This window comes from Theropithecus gelada, chromosome 7b (genome assembly GCF_003255815.1).
Source record: "Theropithecus gelada isolate Dixy chromosome 7b, Tgel_1.0, whole genome shotgun sequence".
NCBI lineage: Eukaryota > Metazoa > Chordata > Mammalia > Primates > Cercopithecidae > Theropithecus > Theropithecus gelada.
In genome coordinates, this window is record NC_037675.1 from 97,573,091 (window position 1) to 97,589,610 (window position 16,520).

General features: G+C 51.6%; 1 protein-coding gene across 1 annotated transcript in view; it reads left to right on the plus strand.

The window, feature by feature from the left end:
• Positions 1-4,168, plus strand: part of C7BH14orf132 (chromosome 7b C14orf132 homolog) — a 48,575-nt gene extending 44,407 nt beyond the window's left edge. The window contains exon 3 of the mRNA XM_025392163.1: positions 3,800-4,168. The gene's annotated coding sequence lies outside the window, so the exon portion shown is untranslated. The remainder of the gene's footprint in view (positions 1-3,799) is intronic.
• Positions 4,169-16,520: the final 12,352 nt, after the last annotated feature.

The following is a 16,520-nucleotide window of genomic DNA, read 5'->3' on the forward strand; positions in this document are numbered from 1 at the left end:
CTTCTTTAAGACTGAGCTCAAGTCTCCTTGGAAGTCTCCGGTGACGTTCCCAGAGACTGGTTTTCTTGGGATGCAGGCAGAAAGGCGACCCTCCCTGGCCAACACCCAGGACCCCAACAGAAGCACCCACACATAGAAAGAGGCTCACAGCGGCCAGAAGTGCAGAGTCAGAGTCCTGGGACCATCTTGTTCTGCAAGGTGACAGGGGAGAGGGATCACCCCTTGTTCAGACTCTAGCTGGGACCTCTGTACTGGCTTCTCCCTTGATGGGGTTGCCTGTTAAATAGCTGTGCCTCAGAGAAAGTGTCCTGCATTTTCTGGAATGTTCTCTGTGCTTGCCCTTCTGTGTGCCCCTCCATTGCTCCTCTACAAGCAATTAGGTGATTCAAAAGAGCAACTTAGCCTGGGCACAGTGGCTCATGCCTGTAATCCCAACACTTTGGGAGGCTGAGGCGGGCAGGGACAGGAGTTCAAGATCAGCCTGGCCAACATGGTGAAACCCCGTCTCTACAAAAAAAAAAAAAAATTAACCAGACATGGTGGCATATGCCTGTAATCCCAGTTACTCAGGAGGCTGAGACAGGAGAATTGTTTGAACCAGGAGGCAGAGGCTGCAGTGAGCTGAGATCGTGCCACTGCACTCCAGTCTGGGCAACAGAACGAGACTCTGTCTCAAAAAAAAAAAAAAAAAAAAAAGAGCAACTTGCTGCTTTGTGAGGTTGTGAGCGGCCACCACTGGAAGTCTTTGAGAAGTGGCCAGACACCACTGTAGCCAGGCCTGTCTTAAGAGGACTTGTGCCTCCAGGGACCCAGGCAGGCAGGATGATGGCGCAGCTCTTCCTACTCCAAGACAATGCTGTCCTTCCCCTTTCCCATGAAGTCAAGGTCAAGAAGCAAATAAGACTCCCTGCTCCACTCTACCCCCAAGAGAGAAATGATTCTCTCTCCTTTCAGATCCCCCAGGATCTGAGGGAGAAAGGCTGGGAGGAGGGGCAGCAGCACTTCGCTGGAAAGGCAGCAGACGCTTTTCCAGCCCCGGTTCAGCTGGAAGGCTTGGAGGCCGGCCAGACCACTCTGGCATATCCCGGAGTGGGTCCCTGGAGACTGAAGAGGCTCGGTGGAGTCTGTCTGTTGTCAGCGCTGCTGCCTGATCCCTGCAAGACAAATGGCACTTTCCTTCTTCAGAAGCATGATCTGCCTTTGTTATTAGCAGTAATATTATTACCAGTTATTATTCTTGCTGGTGCCAGTTTTGCATATCTTTTTGTTGCTCTATTTGTATCTCATTTACTTCTCAAATTGCCCCTGGGGGCAGGAATGAGGATGCAGAGAGATGCACATTAATTACTGTCGCATTTTTCTGTGGAGAAAACTGAGGCCAGAGCCGATTGCTCACAGCTAAGGAGCTGTGATTCAGACCCAGTTCTGTCAGCTCTAGAGGCACCTGCATCCGTGCCCACCAGGGTGATCCCCCTGGGATGGACCATCTCTGGATATGGGGCCTCGGAGACTGGAGTTGAGGTTTGGTCCTGAAGAGCTTGTAGCCAGATTGCCATGTTCAAGTGTAAGTCCAGGAAAGGGGCAGGCAGCAGTGCACATGGATTTATCAGTTTCAGAACCTCGCAGTGATAAAGAGGCTTTACAGAGCATCTAATCAAGACCTTTAATTTTGGGGGGAGAGCAGCTGAGGCCACATGGAGAATTAGTGGAGAGCTGACAAGAGTCTGGGCGCCTGGCCCAGGGGTCCGTCGTCCAGCATGTTGTGCATTCAGTGGGAAGCAAAGGGCTTGCCCAGGATTGCCTGCTCCAGCCCCGAGGTGGCTTGTACTCACTGCAGCTGCCACCGGTCCCCTTTGCTTCATCCTGGCAGATGCCCAGTGATTGTCCCTGAGCAAGTCCCAGGGTTGGGCTGAGCTGCTGTGACAGGGAGGCCCAGGGAGCTCTGCTCAGGGAGCCAAAGGGAACAGTCAGAGCCTGAATGTTCTATGTTCACCTGCCCCAACCCCTCCCACCCTGGCCCATTCCACAGGCCCCTGACCATGGTCACTCCCTGAGAGGGATGGAGGAGACGGTGGTTGAACTGAGTGCTGAGAACCCAGAGGGACAGAGTCCACAACTTCCAAACAGGAAAAGGGACCTCTCTGAAAAATCTGGATAAGCAGAATTATCACAGCACCCACACATTCCCAGTGCGTCCTTCTGAGATCAGACCTTGAGCATTTACTGGGTTTCTTTTTGAGGAGGAGGGAAAGTGACAAAGGACAAAGCAATGCAACCCATCATGACTGAAGACGATAAAAGACTCCCTGGAGCGAGAAAACAGTTACTGCCAGAAGCAGAATGGAAGAGCCAAAAAGTACACAAAATTGACTCCATAAATTTTGAAATAAAAGTGTGTGGTGTGTTCTGAGTCACTGTAGAAGCCATGCGTTTATCATCAAGATAGAAAATAAAAGCAGAGAATGACGTGGCCATTGGTCCTTGCAGAGGCTGCACAGGCGGTGCGTCCCCGGAGGGTTCCGGATGCTGGTCTTCTGACCGTGGCGGCCGCCTCACCCCTGCCCAGATGGCTCCATCCAGACATCTGGTAAGGTCGTCATCTGCTCCTGGATCCTTTTTCAAGCTGGTTTCCTGCCTCCCCAAGAGGAGATTTGAGCCCCATTCTGCCTTGGAAATAAATCCTGACAGTTGTGCACAGCATATTTGCAGGGAATTTGCAGGCCTTGGTTATTGGGAGAACCAGAGCCCACTCCACACCGAGCCCTGTCCATGTGGCTGAGCAACACCCCTGTGTCCCCTGTATCTGTCTCACTGGCTTGCTTTCTGCCAGTTTCTTAAAGAACCACACCATTACCGCGTTTGCCGTTCGAAGCATTGTCCCAACAGTGCAGATGGTCCTGACAAGGGCTCTATACGCTGGCAGAAGGGAGCTTCCAACCTTTTAACCTGAGGAAACTGAGTCTCTGAGAGGCTTGGGAGTGTTGCCAGGTGGAGCTTCTCAGAAGACAGGGGTCTTGAGCCCAGGACACCTAACTATCGAGTTTTCACTAGAAGACTTAGTGGTGACTTTCATGAGGCCGGTCGTTCTCAAGGAAGGGCTAGGGGCCATCAGCAATGTCTGGAGACCTTTTTGATTCTCACAGCTTGGTGGGGACTGCTACTGGCATCTCATGGGTGGAGAGCAGGGATGCCACCGAACATCCTACAATGCACAGGGCAGCCCCCCACAAATAAGAATTATCCAGCCCCAAATGCCAACAGTGCCGAGGTCAGGGAACCCTGCCCTGGACCATCCTATCTCTGATTCCAAAACGATGCGTGCTTTCCACTTTTCCCCATTTGTGAGTCATTGAATAAATCAAAGCTCTTCTGAGCAGCAGCGGTGATCATGGTCACTGCCCTGAGTTCAAATAATGCCAGCTGAGGACAGTGATCTGGAACTCCCAGCATGTCATATGGGTTTCTTAGAAATTCATGTGACTGTTTCCACCATCTTGGGCATTTGTGGGGACCCCCAGACTGAAGGCAGAAAACCCTACAAAGTGGATGGGAGTGTGGGGCTGGATTTTTCCCCACCCCTAACTTTGTGTCTCTGGGATCTGCAGGGACCTGGCCCCTCACCAGTGCCTCTGAGGCGCATGCTTGGGGAAGAGCTTAGGAATGGGATGGGCGTGGGAGTGCTGAGTAGCAACCTTTGAGCAAATCTGCATCTTATTTCTGACCTTTTTCCACATGCTCAGTCCTATTTCCGCCAGTTGAAGGCATACTAATATTCTTTATACTATTTAATCTTTTGCAGAAACCTTATTATTGTAACTTGCTGCTCTCCGGATACCAGTTCTTCGTGCCGAGAGCATCGGAAATGTTTCTGTGTCTTACTGGTGTTTTCATGATCAACTTGTAAATGTAAGCAATTGACTTCATAAAAGGTATTTTAACTATTCTTGGACCTTTGCTACCCAAGCACCTGGTTTCACCATGCGATCACTCACTTTTCTACAGCGAAGACTCTTTCTTAATGTAGGATTTCGATGTGCTCTTTTGATTAAAAATATCTCACCTTAAAAGATGTAAAAATGTATCTGTGAAATCTTCTCACTTTGTTAGCATTGTTGCTGTTGTCGTTTTCTATTATGATAATTGAAGAGAGAAAAGAAGAAAACATGAACACCTCTGTGTCTGGTTCTCATCTGTGCTTTATATAAAGCAGACAATCTACTCAGCTTTAAAAGGCTCAGCCCCAGTGTCACCTCCACTCTGATGCTTTTCCTGCCCCACTGGGGCAGGACAGGTCCCCTGCTCCCTATCCGCTCCTGATCCCACTTCATCATCACACCTGTAGCAAATCGAATCACAAAGCTACATTCAGTTTTCCCAACTATCTGAGTCATCTAAGAGCAAAGTTTATCTTATTCAACACATTATCCCCACCACCCAGCATAGTGCCTGGCTCCTAGCAAACACCCGCTATTCTGTGAATGAGTGAATGATACCTGAATGACCAGCCCAGTACATTTCAACACTACAAGGAGCATGGACCATATCATTTTCTTTATTAGTTCACTGATAATGACAAACATTCGTATAGCACTTATGAGATGTTTGGTGCAGCTCTGAGCTCTTTCCACACATGTTAACTCACTTAATCCTCATTTTACAAATGAGGAGTCTGAGGCATGCAGAGGTTTCTTGCCCAAGGCCATGTAACTGGTGAACCAGGACTGAAACCTGATTCTGGGTCAGTCCTGGGCTTAGGCCTTAAGAAGTCTCTTTTTGGTTCTGTCTTTGGAACCCTGAGAATGCAAGCAAGGCTAGCCTGCTGGATGTGGAGAGACCACAGCCTGGCCATTCCCAGCCTGCCAACAGCCCAACAGATAAGTGAGTCAAGGGAGGGGTTAGAGCAAGAAGGTGTTCCATAATGTCAAGAGCTGCATGGACTTTGTAGGCCGCAACTAAAGAGATCACTGAGGGCTGCCTGGAGGAGGCAAGACTTAACTTGGCATGGAATCTGCAGAAGCAGGTGCACAGCAGAGGGCGCATGGGGGTTGGACTACAAGGCCAGGCTGGATGAAGGTCAAGGCAGCAGTGGAGCTGAGGCTGCTGAGGATGAAGGGATACAGCCAGCTGGAAGGGGCCTTGAATGTCAGGGTGGGCGCCATGGTGGGCCATAGGCCACCACTGGCCATACGGAAGCAGGGCTGGTTCTCAAGTGGAGAGAGCTGCAGTTTCTGGAGCAGGGAGGCAGCAAGAGAACTGGGAAAGGGCTCTTGATTTTTCCCCCCGAACCTGCCCCTCTGGCATCTTCCCTAGCTCACTGGATGGCACCTCCGCCCTGCACCCATCGCTGATAGGCTAGGGTCTCCCTCCCAGTCGTGTGCCTTGCAAAGATGGCAGAGGCTTTCACATGGCCCAAAGGATTGCGTTCTCAAGACTGATAAGCATCATTCTGAAATAGCAAAAATGGCTAGCAGCAAGGTTTTTCAAGAAAAGGAGGCATCCCCGGTCCAATGCTGCTGAATTTACGTCTCAAGAAGCTACAGCCAGTCCAGCCCAGGCCACAACATGTCCCTCACTTCCTGTCCCACCCTCCTTGCTAACATTTAATTGAATTTTTGGTTTTACCAGTCAGGATTGTAAACACATACATCCTCATGCAATGTGCCTGTTCCTAGTCAACCCTGGTATTGTAAGGGTATGGGAAGATTTCCTGGAACAGAATGTCCATCTGTAATGTGGGGCCTATAAAGAAATAAAGGTTCAAACAACCACAGCTCTTCGCTTCTGCCCAGGAGCCAGTTACGCTGTGGGTGTTCCTCTTTCCTGGGGATGAGCTGGCCCCCCATTAGCTGTGTACTCTTGGAAGGCTAATGCCTTCTCTGGCTCACCCCTGTGTCCTCCCCAGTGCCCAGCCCAGGGATGGCAGTGTCAGGCTCTCCATAAATGAACTAATGAGGGGGGCAGGGATGAACACCACAGCCTCCCTTCAGTGCCTGCTGGAATGGCCAAGCCCTGCATCCGCTCCCCAGAGCTTCCTGAGCCTTTAGGGGTGGAGGAGGGGGAGAGAAAAGGAAGGGACAGGTTTCTAAGGCCGAGATGGGCCCCTTAGTGATTCTGGCGAGGCTGCCTGTTTATTTAGTTGCCTGATACCCATGGTCTCCAAAGCTTGCCCTCGCTGGGGATTTTCCATTTGACTTCCAGCGGCTCAGGCTCCCGCAGGGTGCTGGCCATACCAGGCAGGAGAGATGGTCCAACAATTAATATTGATGAGAGCCAGCTGCTGAGGCCTCTTCCGCAAGCAACACAAATAATATTAACTACCACAGCAACCAGCATTTGAGCCGTGCTGCCCTTAGGGTTTGTGAGAACTTTCCATTCCAGCTTTCCATCCTCTGAACAGGTGACCTGTGTCGGCCCCTCCCACGCCTCAAGCACAATCAGCCAGGGCACCTACTCTCTGTCCTGTGTGGGGGGCGGGGTGGGGAGGCAAATGATCAGATGAAGACAATAGGTTGTAACTGCATGACAGTGAGAAGCTGAAATGGGCAGGGGTGAGGAAGGCCACCTAACCAGGCTAGCACTTCAGGCTAGAACGCCAGGGAGATAAGCCTCCAGTTTTTAGAAAACAAAACTGAAGTTCCTTGACTTGTTCATTCAATAAGCAATGACTGAGCACCTGCCACGGGCCAGGTGCTGTTCTAGACACTCAGGGTGTAAAGTGAACAAAACAAAGCCCCCTCCTTCTGATGGCAAAGGGAAGGTAGACAAGAAGCCAATTAAGAGATAAAGATCAAGCCTTACTTTCTGAAAAACCAAAAGAAAGAAACAGTGAAAGAATGCGCTGCGGAATAGAGACAGGTGTTGGGGGAAACAGAAGGTAAATGTGGGGCTGGAGCAGGAGGGGCATGCGGTTTTGGGGAGGATGATCAACGCATTCCTATCTCCAGGGGAGAGGTGGTGCCAGTGGCTCAGGGTAGGGTGACAGTTCAGAGAGGTGACCTGACAACCTGCCTGGCCACCCCAAGCTTCTGGATAGAGAGAGTTTTGTACTGAGTTCTTACAGAGTGTTGTCTTGTCCCGGAAGTGCTTTTGGAAATAGCATCATTCATTCATTCATTCATTCACTCACTCACTCATTCATTCGTCCATTCCTTCACTGAGTCTCTACTCTGAGCTGGACAGGCAAGAATACCCCCTGGCTGCTGCCCCCACGGTGCTCATGGTCCAGGTTCAAAGTTCCTATGTCGTGTTCATGGTTGGGGCTGCAGGACCCAGTTCTCCCCTGAGACTAAGTCTCAGAAGATACCTGGTTAACCAGCCAAAGTCTGCATGCGGGTGACAGTGGCTGGAGACTGCTGCCTACAGGGAATGCCCAGGTGGTGCCCTGTACCTCGCTGGACCCTTGTGAGTGGGAAAGGCACCTCCCTGTGTGGCTCCTGCAGGTGCTGCTGGGGCCTAGCACCCTAGCACCTATCTCAACAAGTCAGACATGGCTGCTGGGGTAGGTGCATGCTGGTCTTGGACTCTCAGCATCTGCTGTCACTCCTTTCAGTAAAGCATGCTATTTCCTCTTGGGGAGCCACAACCCACTGTCTGTGTACTTGATCCCTCCTGGGCTGGGTGGCCTGAATGCCCCATGGCCACAATGATATGTACAAGGTGGGTGCATGGCTCTGGCCTGAGCAGTGGCGACCTTGCAACCCCCTGATCCCAGTGGCTGGGCCAGCAGTGATTACACAACCAGGCAGATGCAAGCAGCATAGATGCCCGGATTTGTAAGGGAGCACTGGGAAGTGAGGTCTGCAGGGGGACTCTGTCTCTCTGCTGGAAGGAAAGCCAGGAAGATGTGAGCCTGTCCTCGCAGCCACCATCTCACCACTGTGAGAGAAGCTGCTGAGAGTGAAGCTGCAGGAAGCGGAGCCCAGAGATAGGAAGAAAGAGATTGGATCCTGATGGGTTTAACTGGACCCCCGTGGATCAAGCCACATCTGATTCTCCTTATGTGAGCTGATCAATTCCCTGTCTACCTGAAGCAGTTTGAGTTGAGTCTCTGCCCCTTGTCATAGAAAGGGTGTTGGCAATACTACTTCAGTGCACTCTGACCTTCACCCCACATAGGAATGGCCACCCCCAGTTTGAGGAGCTCCAGGGCGCCGTCCTATTCATTCTCGGCCATCCTGGGCTCTCCTGCCTGGCTGCTGCCTCACTCTATTCCTGCTCTCACCTAGTTCCATTTGTCCCTGGAAGTTTGAACTGTGAGTCGAGCCACAGGTTCAGCTTTTCTGGCTCGACACGTTGTCCCTGGTTTTGGTCTTATCTGCTGGTTTCTGATGGCCCCAGAATCTGACCACCAATGAGGCTCAGCACCTAGGACCTGACCCCAGCATTAGCCTGACCCTGCCTCCAAAGAATTAGAATGTGTCAAACAAACTCGCTTCTCATTTTTGTTTCATGCCAGTAGAGTGGGGTGGGGGGCAGCCCCAGTACAGCCCTTTGCCATTACTGCTGCTCCGGGAAGCCTACCATAACCAACATTATGCATCCACTTCGTAGTTTGCAGAAATCTTTCATGCAGTGGACTGAATATTTCCGCTACCCCCCGAAAAAATTCCTGTGTTGAAATTCTAACCCCTAATGTGATGGTATTAGAATGTAGCAGGCGAGGTGGGAGGGGATCTTTTGAAGATGATTAGATTATGAGGGTAGAGCCACATGAATGGGAAGTTCCCTCATCAAAGGGACCCCAGAGAGCCCTCTCGCCCCCTTTCTGCTGAATGAGGATGTAATAAGATGGCCCTCTGCAACCTGGAAGGGGTGCACCAGAACTCAACCTTGTTGGCACTTTGCTCTTGCACTTCCAGCCTCTAGAGCTGCAAGAAATAAATCTCTGTTGTTTCTCCAACCTAAGGCATTTCACATACATTTTTAAATTTGACCACACAGGAGCCCTGCAGTGCACTGCCCAGATATCCTCAGAGGGCTGGTGCATTTTGGTGTGCACACCTCCCAGCAGCAGTGTGCCTCTGTCTCTAACTGAAACCCCTGCAGGCCGCCCTCTGGCTACGGGAGCAGCAGCTTTGCCCACACAGAGGGAGCAGCGGGGAAGGCCAGGCAGTTTGCTCCCTTCCTCCTCCCACATGGTGGCACTGACGACAGGTGTCCCAGCCCCTTTGCCTCCAATGGGGCTGTAACAACTTACACCCCAGAACTCCCTGCAGGACCGAACTGAGACTGCCCCCAGCAGGACACTGCCTGAAACTGCTACCCTGGCTTTGCTTCCTGCAAACATTCCCATTTCCCGGAAGCACTTCCTCAATAAATCACTTGCATTGAACCCTGGTCTCAGGTCTGTTTCTGGGGAACACACCAAAAGAAATGACCCTAACTCCCATGAGAGCTAGACATGCTCATCTACATTTTACAGATAGGGAAGCTAAAGCTCAGAGAGGTTAAGCAACGTGTCCAATATCACACAGCCAGTGAGTGACAGGGTATCCTTCAAATTCAGTTCTTCTAGACCCCACAACCCAAGGCACTCCATCCTCCATTGATTAATTAGATGCCTGGGATTGAAATTAGCAATCAGCAATCAGTCTTGAGAAGCTGGACGCTAACACCAGAGCCTTAGAGAGCTCTCTGCAGCCCAGGCTCATCGTAAACACTGACCACAGAAGCCACAGCCCTGGGTTTCGTCTGCCCTCTCACCCAAGCCTTGTCCATCCTTTTTCTTGCTCTGTAAGCCAACTGTGTGGATCCTAGGATGGAAGCCTTCACGTCCATCCAGATAGCCCTGAAGAGGAGAAATACAGAGCCCCATTACTACAGGGTCTGAACCCAACTGTGACTGCTTCCACCCTGTGAAAAAGATACTTGTTATGAAGCCACTGACGAAGGTTTTCTTATATCCATTCAAGGCTCCCCCCTCTCTTGCAGTGTGCTTAGGGTTCCTTTTGTTTGGAGGAGGGGGCAAGAGCACTACTGGGCAAATGTGAACATGAAAACACCGTGTGATGGATGACCGGTCAGTCGCAGGCACGTGGCTGTGTGATGAGCCCGTGTGACTCCTATTGGCTGGCTCCAAGTGCTGCTAGAAGCTGGATCAGAGGCGAAATCCTTGGTGGGCCGCTCAGAGCCATGAGCTCCTGGGCTCCCTTATACCCATAGGCCTGCAGAATCAGGAGGTCGTGTGAGCTGGAGCTGCCTTCAGAGGAGCACGTGGTACAGCCGAGATGTCCTCCCTTCTCGCTTACCTACACTACCCTCCTCCCTACTTCCCCCTTCCCTCCCTACCTCCCCCTTCCCTCCCTATGCTCCCCTCCTCCCTACCTCCCTCCTCCCTATCTGTGCTCCCCTCCTCCCTACCTGCACTCTCCTCCCACAGGAGCATTGTGTTTGTCTGCACCTGTGTTGACCCTCAATCTTTGTCTCCCTGGAAGCACATTCAAAATCCTGCCTTGCCCAAGAAACTCCAAAACATTTAATTTATTACCAAAATTTGCCCCCAGGGGCAATTATGAGTTACTGGTCCTAGAAAATCAGTGGTATGGAAAAATGCAGTGAGCCAGGACCAGCAGGGGGCAGTGTGGTGTTAGGGATGGGAAGAGCCCCCAGCAGCCTCTGGGGTCAGTGGGTTGTCGCCCACTGGTGGCTGCAAAGAAAAACAGAAGAAGCTCTGAGATTCCCCCTAGTACTTTTCAGGAAATCATGTTCCCTTATGAGAAATAGCCCCTAAACCCCGAGGTCCCAGAGAGGAAATTAACTGATAACTCCCTGGGATCACCCTGCCCCACCCCCAAAATAAATGCCAAGCAAACCTTCTAAGCCAGGACCCAGACAGGTGAACAGGCCGAACCCAGTCCTCAGACCTCTGATGGCTCTGCTTTGTTTGAATAAAGCTTTGCATTGAAGTACAACAGACAGAAAGAAAACTATGTATATTGTTCAACAAATTTTGACAAAGTCCTCATACCCCATAAACCCAGAAATGGGGCCAACGAGCGGAACATTCTCGGAAACATCTTCAGCCTGCACCTCGTGGTGAAACTCACTTAAACTGGTTGCCAACAATAACAGCAACAGAAAATTTGGATTTCTGTTTTTTCTGGAGAAAATGGAAAGATTCACACAGTGGCTGGCTGCCCGTGCTTGGAACAGCAGTTCATGCCCGGCCCCCTAGCCCAGGGAAAAGGGGAGCCTGCCCTGCACCCTCTGTTTTAAAGGCCCTCCCTGTCCTCCTCTTACATGCTCCTTCCCCACAAGGCAAGGGCTCCAAAGGCCAGAAGACATGTCCACCTGACTCTGCTATCCCCCTTCTACATCACACTTCTGTACTCAGGACCCCAGAATTCTGTCGGTGCTCGTACTTTTGAGAGCTGACTGCCATGGTTCAGGAGCAGCTATCTGTGACATGAGGAAAGGGCATGTTCAAGATGTTCAAGCTGGCCGGGCACGGTGGCTCACACCTGTAATCACAGCACTTTGGGAGGCGGAGGTGGGCAGATCACCTGAGGTCAGGAATTTGAGACCAGCCTGGCCAACATGGAGAAGCCCTGTCTCTACTAAAAATACAAATTAGCCAGGCATGGTGGCACATGCTTGTAATCCCAGGTACTTGGGAGGCTGAGGCAGGAGAATCACTTGAACCTGGGAGGTGGAGGTTGCAGTGAGCCAAGATTGCACCACTGCACTCCAGCCTGGGCAACAAGAGTGAAACTCCATCTCTAAATAAGTAAATAAATACAGTTCAAGCTGTGGGTGGGAAGACAAGGAGGGCAGACCTGGGGCCAGGCCCACTGTCCTGGGCGCCACACCCCAGCTCAGAACCCTGAAAAGCCACTATTAGAGTTCACAAGAGAAACAGACCAATATAGTGTGTGTGTGTGTGTGTGTGTGTGTGTGTGTGTGTGTGTGTGTATACATGGAAGGAGAGAGAGAGAGATTTATTTTAAGGAATAAGGAATTAGTTTGTGCAATTGTGGGTCCTGGCAAGTACGGCTGGCTGAAATTTGTAGGGCAGGCTGGTAGGCCAGATATTGCTGTCCTAGGTCCAAATTCCAAAGGGCAACTGGCTGGAAACTCAGGCAAAGTCTATCTCCTGAGACCTTCAACAGATTAGATGAGGCCCAGCCACATAATGGAAGGTCATCTGTTTAACTCAAAGTCTAGTAACTTAAATGTCAATCACATCTAAAAAATACTTTCACAGCACCAGCTAGACTGGGTTTGACCAAATAACTAGGCCTCCATAGCTTAGCCAAGGTGACATAAAAGTCACCATCACAGATTCCCAGAAGGCTATACTCAAACCCAGCCATCCTTCCAGGGTGCAAAGGTGCATCTGTCCAGGTAAAAGGAGAGGGCATATTTTGCTCACAATTCATTAGCCGAATCCTATCTTTAAAACGTTTTGACAAATGGCGTGTTGTCCTCCATTTGCACAGTAGCCCTGGCCCAGTGTGAGTTAAGGGAAGCCTCCCTGAAACTCCAGGTTGTTCTACAGCAGCTGTTTAGCCTCATCTTATTTGTGTGGCCCTGTAGGTATTGTGTTTACAACCCTGGACTTAAAGAACATCTGTTTGGAAAGGGATACAGGGGATGAAATTATTAGCCAGCCTATTAATTTCAGACTGGTTCTAGCTCTGTGAATATTTATGAATTCCCATCAAAGTCACTCCACCCCCGCCTTTGTATTGGGTATTGTGGTGGGGGATGTGAGGTTGTTTATGGTTCTACTTCCTGGGAATATAATGGAGGAGCGTCCTATAAATTTAAGGAGGTGACGTCAGCAGTTGTCTTACACACAGTGTGTGCTCACAGACCCTAGCAGTGACTGCCCCTGTGGGGGCTCACCGCTCAACAGAGCAGACCCCTCCCACTAAAACCCATTCCCTCATGGTTGGAAGAGTTGGACAGGGCCTCATCTGCCTTAGAGTTCTTTAGGGAGCACCTTTCTCCTTGGTTAGTATTTGGGAGGAGGCAAGAGAGAGAAAAGTGCACTAAGGAGAGGCCAAGTCTGGCCCACTGCCTGTTTTTATAAATAAAGTTTTATTGGAACACAGCTACTCCCAAAAGTTTAGTCCTTGTCCATAGCTGTTTAAGCACCACAATAGGAGCTGAGTATTGCAAAAGAGGCCATATAGCCAGCAAAGTAAAAAATAATTACTGTCTGGTCCTCTATAGAAAACGTTTGCCAACCTCACCAGAGAAGGTAAGTCTGAGAACTAGCCCTTCCTAAAGACCAGGCAAGGTCACTTGGCTAGTACAGCAGGAGAGTCTCTCTTCTTCACCCTCCCTTTTATCATCTTTGGGCACAGCTGCCCCTAGGGGACTTAGGAGGAAGCAGTTCTGTACACAACTGGCACAGAGAAGGCAGCCCCACAGTCATTTGTCCTATCATCCCATCTTCACCCCAAGTAGGCCACTTATCATTAGCCCTCAGGTTAAGAGAGACGACGGAAGCAGCCTTGGAGGCCACATATGGCTGCACAGTGACAAGTTGTCACTACACAGAGGCATCTGGCTTAGGGGCATCCAGGGGCTGATGTGCAGATCATGCCACTCACCAAGCTGTGCACCCAGTGTGGGCCACCTGTGCCCAGAGGACAAACACCTCCTCTTAGTTTTCACAAGGGGACCCACGAGCCAAATGAGCTAATGTGGTGGCCCTCCAGGGCCTGGGCTGGATACCCATCCTAGCCCTGACCTTGGGCAAGACACACACATTATCTGAACCTCAGTTTCCTCATCAGTATAATGGGAGCAAGAGTAGCATTGTGCTAGGCTGATGAAGGCCCTCCAAAGATACCCCTTGAACCCATGAATGTGTTACCTTAGATGGCGTAAGGGACTCTGAAGATGTGACTAAGTCAGGATCTTGAGATGGGAGACCATCCTGCATTATCCAGGTGGGCCCAATGTCATCACAAAGGTCCCCATGAGAGGGATCAGGGGTCAGAATGAGCTGTCAGAGTGTGACAAAGGAAGCCAGAGGTTGGAGTATCACAAGGAAGGGGCCACAAGCCCGGGGGTGTGGGCTGCCTCTCCAAGCCAGAAAAGACAAGGAAACAAGAAAAGAAAAGGCTCCAGAAAGCCTCCAGAAAGACCCAGCCCCACCAACACCTTGACTTTAGCCTAGTGAGAATAATTCTGGACTTCTAGTTCCAGAACTGTAAGGTACTAAATTGATGTTGTTTTAAGCACTAAATTTGCAGTCATTGGTGACGGCAGATGTAAGAGACCCTACCACAAGCACCTCCCTTAGAGGATCGCTGTAGGGGTGAACTGAGAGGAGGCCTCTAAGCATCTGGTCCCTGAGGCACAGCTTGGAGCTCAGTAAGTGGGAGTCGCTGCCACTCGGTTAATACTGGGGCTTCTGAACCTCTGCCCCTATCTGCCTCCTGCCTCTTTCCGGCCCCAGGACGCTCCTGGGGGAAACGAGGAGTGACCTCTGACCATGTGAGGAAGGGAAGGAGGCCATATGGTGGAGATTACAGTCATTGCATCCCCAGGCCCCTTCCAGACTTGCCCAACCACGGGATGCAGGCCAGGTGGCTGTGAAGTCATTATTTACATGCCTCGGCTTGCGTCATTGGTTTCAAGTGCAGCCAGCGGTGAAAGCAAAAGTTCATCTCAGGCTGGTAGTGGGTGGCCAGCCGGCCAGACCATTCCCTGTAGTAATAACCCAGGCAGGGATGCAGTCACCCCGCCCACAGCCTTTCCCTGGGCTGCTTCAGCCCGCACCACATTCCGGACCCAGCTACAGCTCGTCTAGCCTCTGGGAGGCTTCGCCCAGTGACCCAGCCTGAGGGTGATCAACTCATCCCCATTTGCCAGGACTTTCCTGGTTTTAGCACCGAGAGCCCCGTGTCGGGGGAAGCCTTTAGGTCCTGGGCAATCTGAGACAGTTGGTCACCCTATTCAGCTGTTGGAGTGGAGGCAGCCTGCCCGGTGGTGGGTTCCCATGGCGCCTGATCCCTCTCCCCAGTACAGGACAGCCTCCTTCTCTTTAGGCTCTGCCTGGTCTCAGGGCCCGCCCCACTCTGACCCCTGCCCTCCACCCAGCATCTTCTTCCTCTGGTTTGCCATGGCTGGCCCTGCCCTGGGGCCCTGATCAACCCACTTTGTTGGGGTCACTGTTCCTGTGTCTTTCTCACAGGCCTTCACTGCTACGTATTTGTCCCCAACTAGATCGTAAGCTCCAGGAGCCCTCTCCTTAGTGCACTTTCCTCTCTCTTGCCTCCTCCCAAATACTAACCAAGGAGAAAGGTGCTCCCTAAAGACCTCTAAGGCAGATGAGGCTCTGTCCAACTCTTCCAACCATGAGCGAATGGGTTTTAGTGGGAGGGGAGGGGGCTGCTCTCTTGAGCACTGAGCCCCCACAAGGACCCTTCTACTTGACTCAGGCTCCTGAAATCCTCGGTGCCTGCCACGCTGCCCCACGTATCGCTGCCCCTCAATATATCATGTCTGGAGGACGGAGGGGAGGAAGGAAGAAAGAAAGAAAGGCAGGAGGAGAATCCCCAAGACACCTGTGTCCTTCGGACTTCCAGCCCACAACGTGACCGATGTCACAGAACATGCGTTCCAGGCAGAACACAGGCTGCTTGGCGTTTAGCTGTGCGGTGGGGAATGGCCTGATCTGGCATGTGAGTCTAACGGGTCGGAGAGCAGTGAGCAGTGGGGATGCATCGGGCGCTCCTGGGACTTCAGGCTCCCCATTTTTCAGGTCCCTTAGACACAACCCTGCCCTAGAAACCGTCTGTACTGAGACTTCACACCAGGCCACATCTGTGTGTGGATATAAACCAGAGCAGCTGAGAAATCCGCCCTCCCCTCTGAGACCTGGGCAAGGCTCGAGCACAGTGGAGGAGGCTTGAGCGCATGCGCTTTGATCCTCCAAAGGGGAGGTGCCCCCACCTCGCACATCCCTCCCCCAAGTTGCTGAAGTCTATGCCCTCCACTCTCCTCCCCACTTACTCTGTGCAAGCAGAGTAAGCCTCGTGTCCATGGCAATGACTGTGGCCTTCGAAGTTCTTCTTCCCATCCTCCCATGAGATGCCAGGGCCGCGTGCGGGGTGGTCCTCCCCGGAGCTCTAGGCGGGGCCACCAGGACTCAGCTTGGAGTCGCGGGTGTGCAGACTGTGAGGCGGCTGTGCCGGAGCAGGGCAAGCCGGGCGGGATGACAACGTCACTGCCCATGTGCGTTCTTTCAGGCGCTCCCTCAGCAACGACTCACTGAGAGCATGCCATGTGCCAGACCTCGGGCGGGAGGGCTGACACACATCCGCAGAGAGGCCGCTCTTATCTCGATAAAGGTTCTCCAAAATGTAATCACTGGGCAAAAGTGCAAATGGTTGAAAAATAGTGACGTAATGCCATTTAGAAGTTGGAAAACTCCGCTTTGCAATGTCTGTGGGTTCACAGAGAGAAATGCACAGGGAGAAAGGGGGGCCCAGGATTACCCTGGGGAGAGGATCGGAAGGCAGACGTGGTCAGAAGGACCTCGACTCAGATGTTCCAGGTTT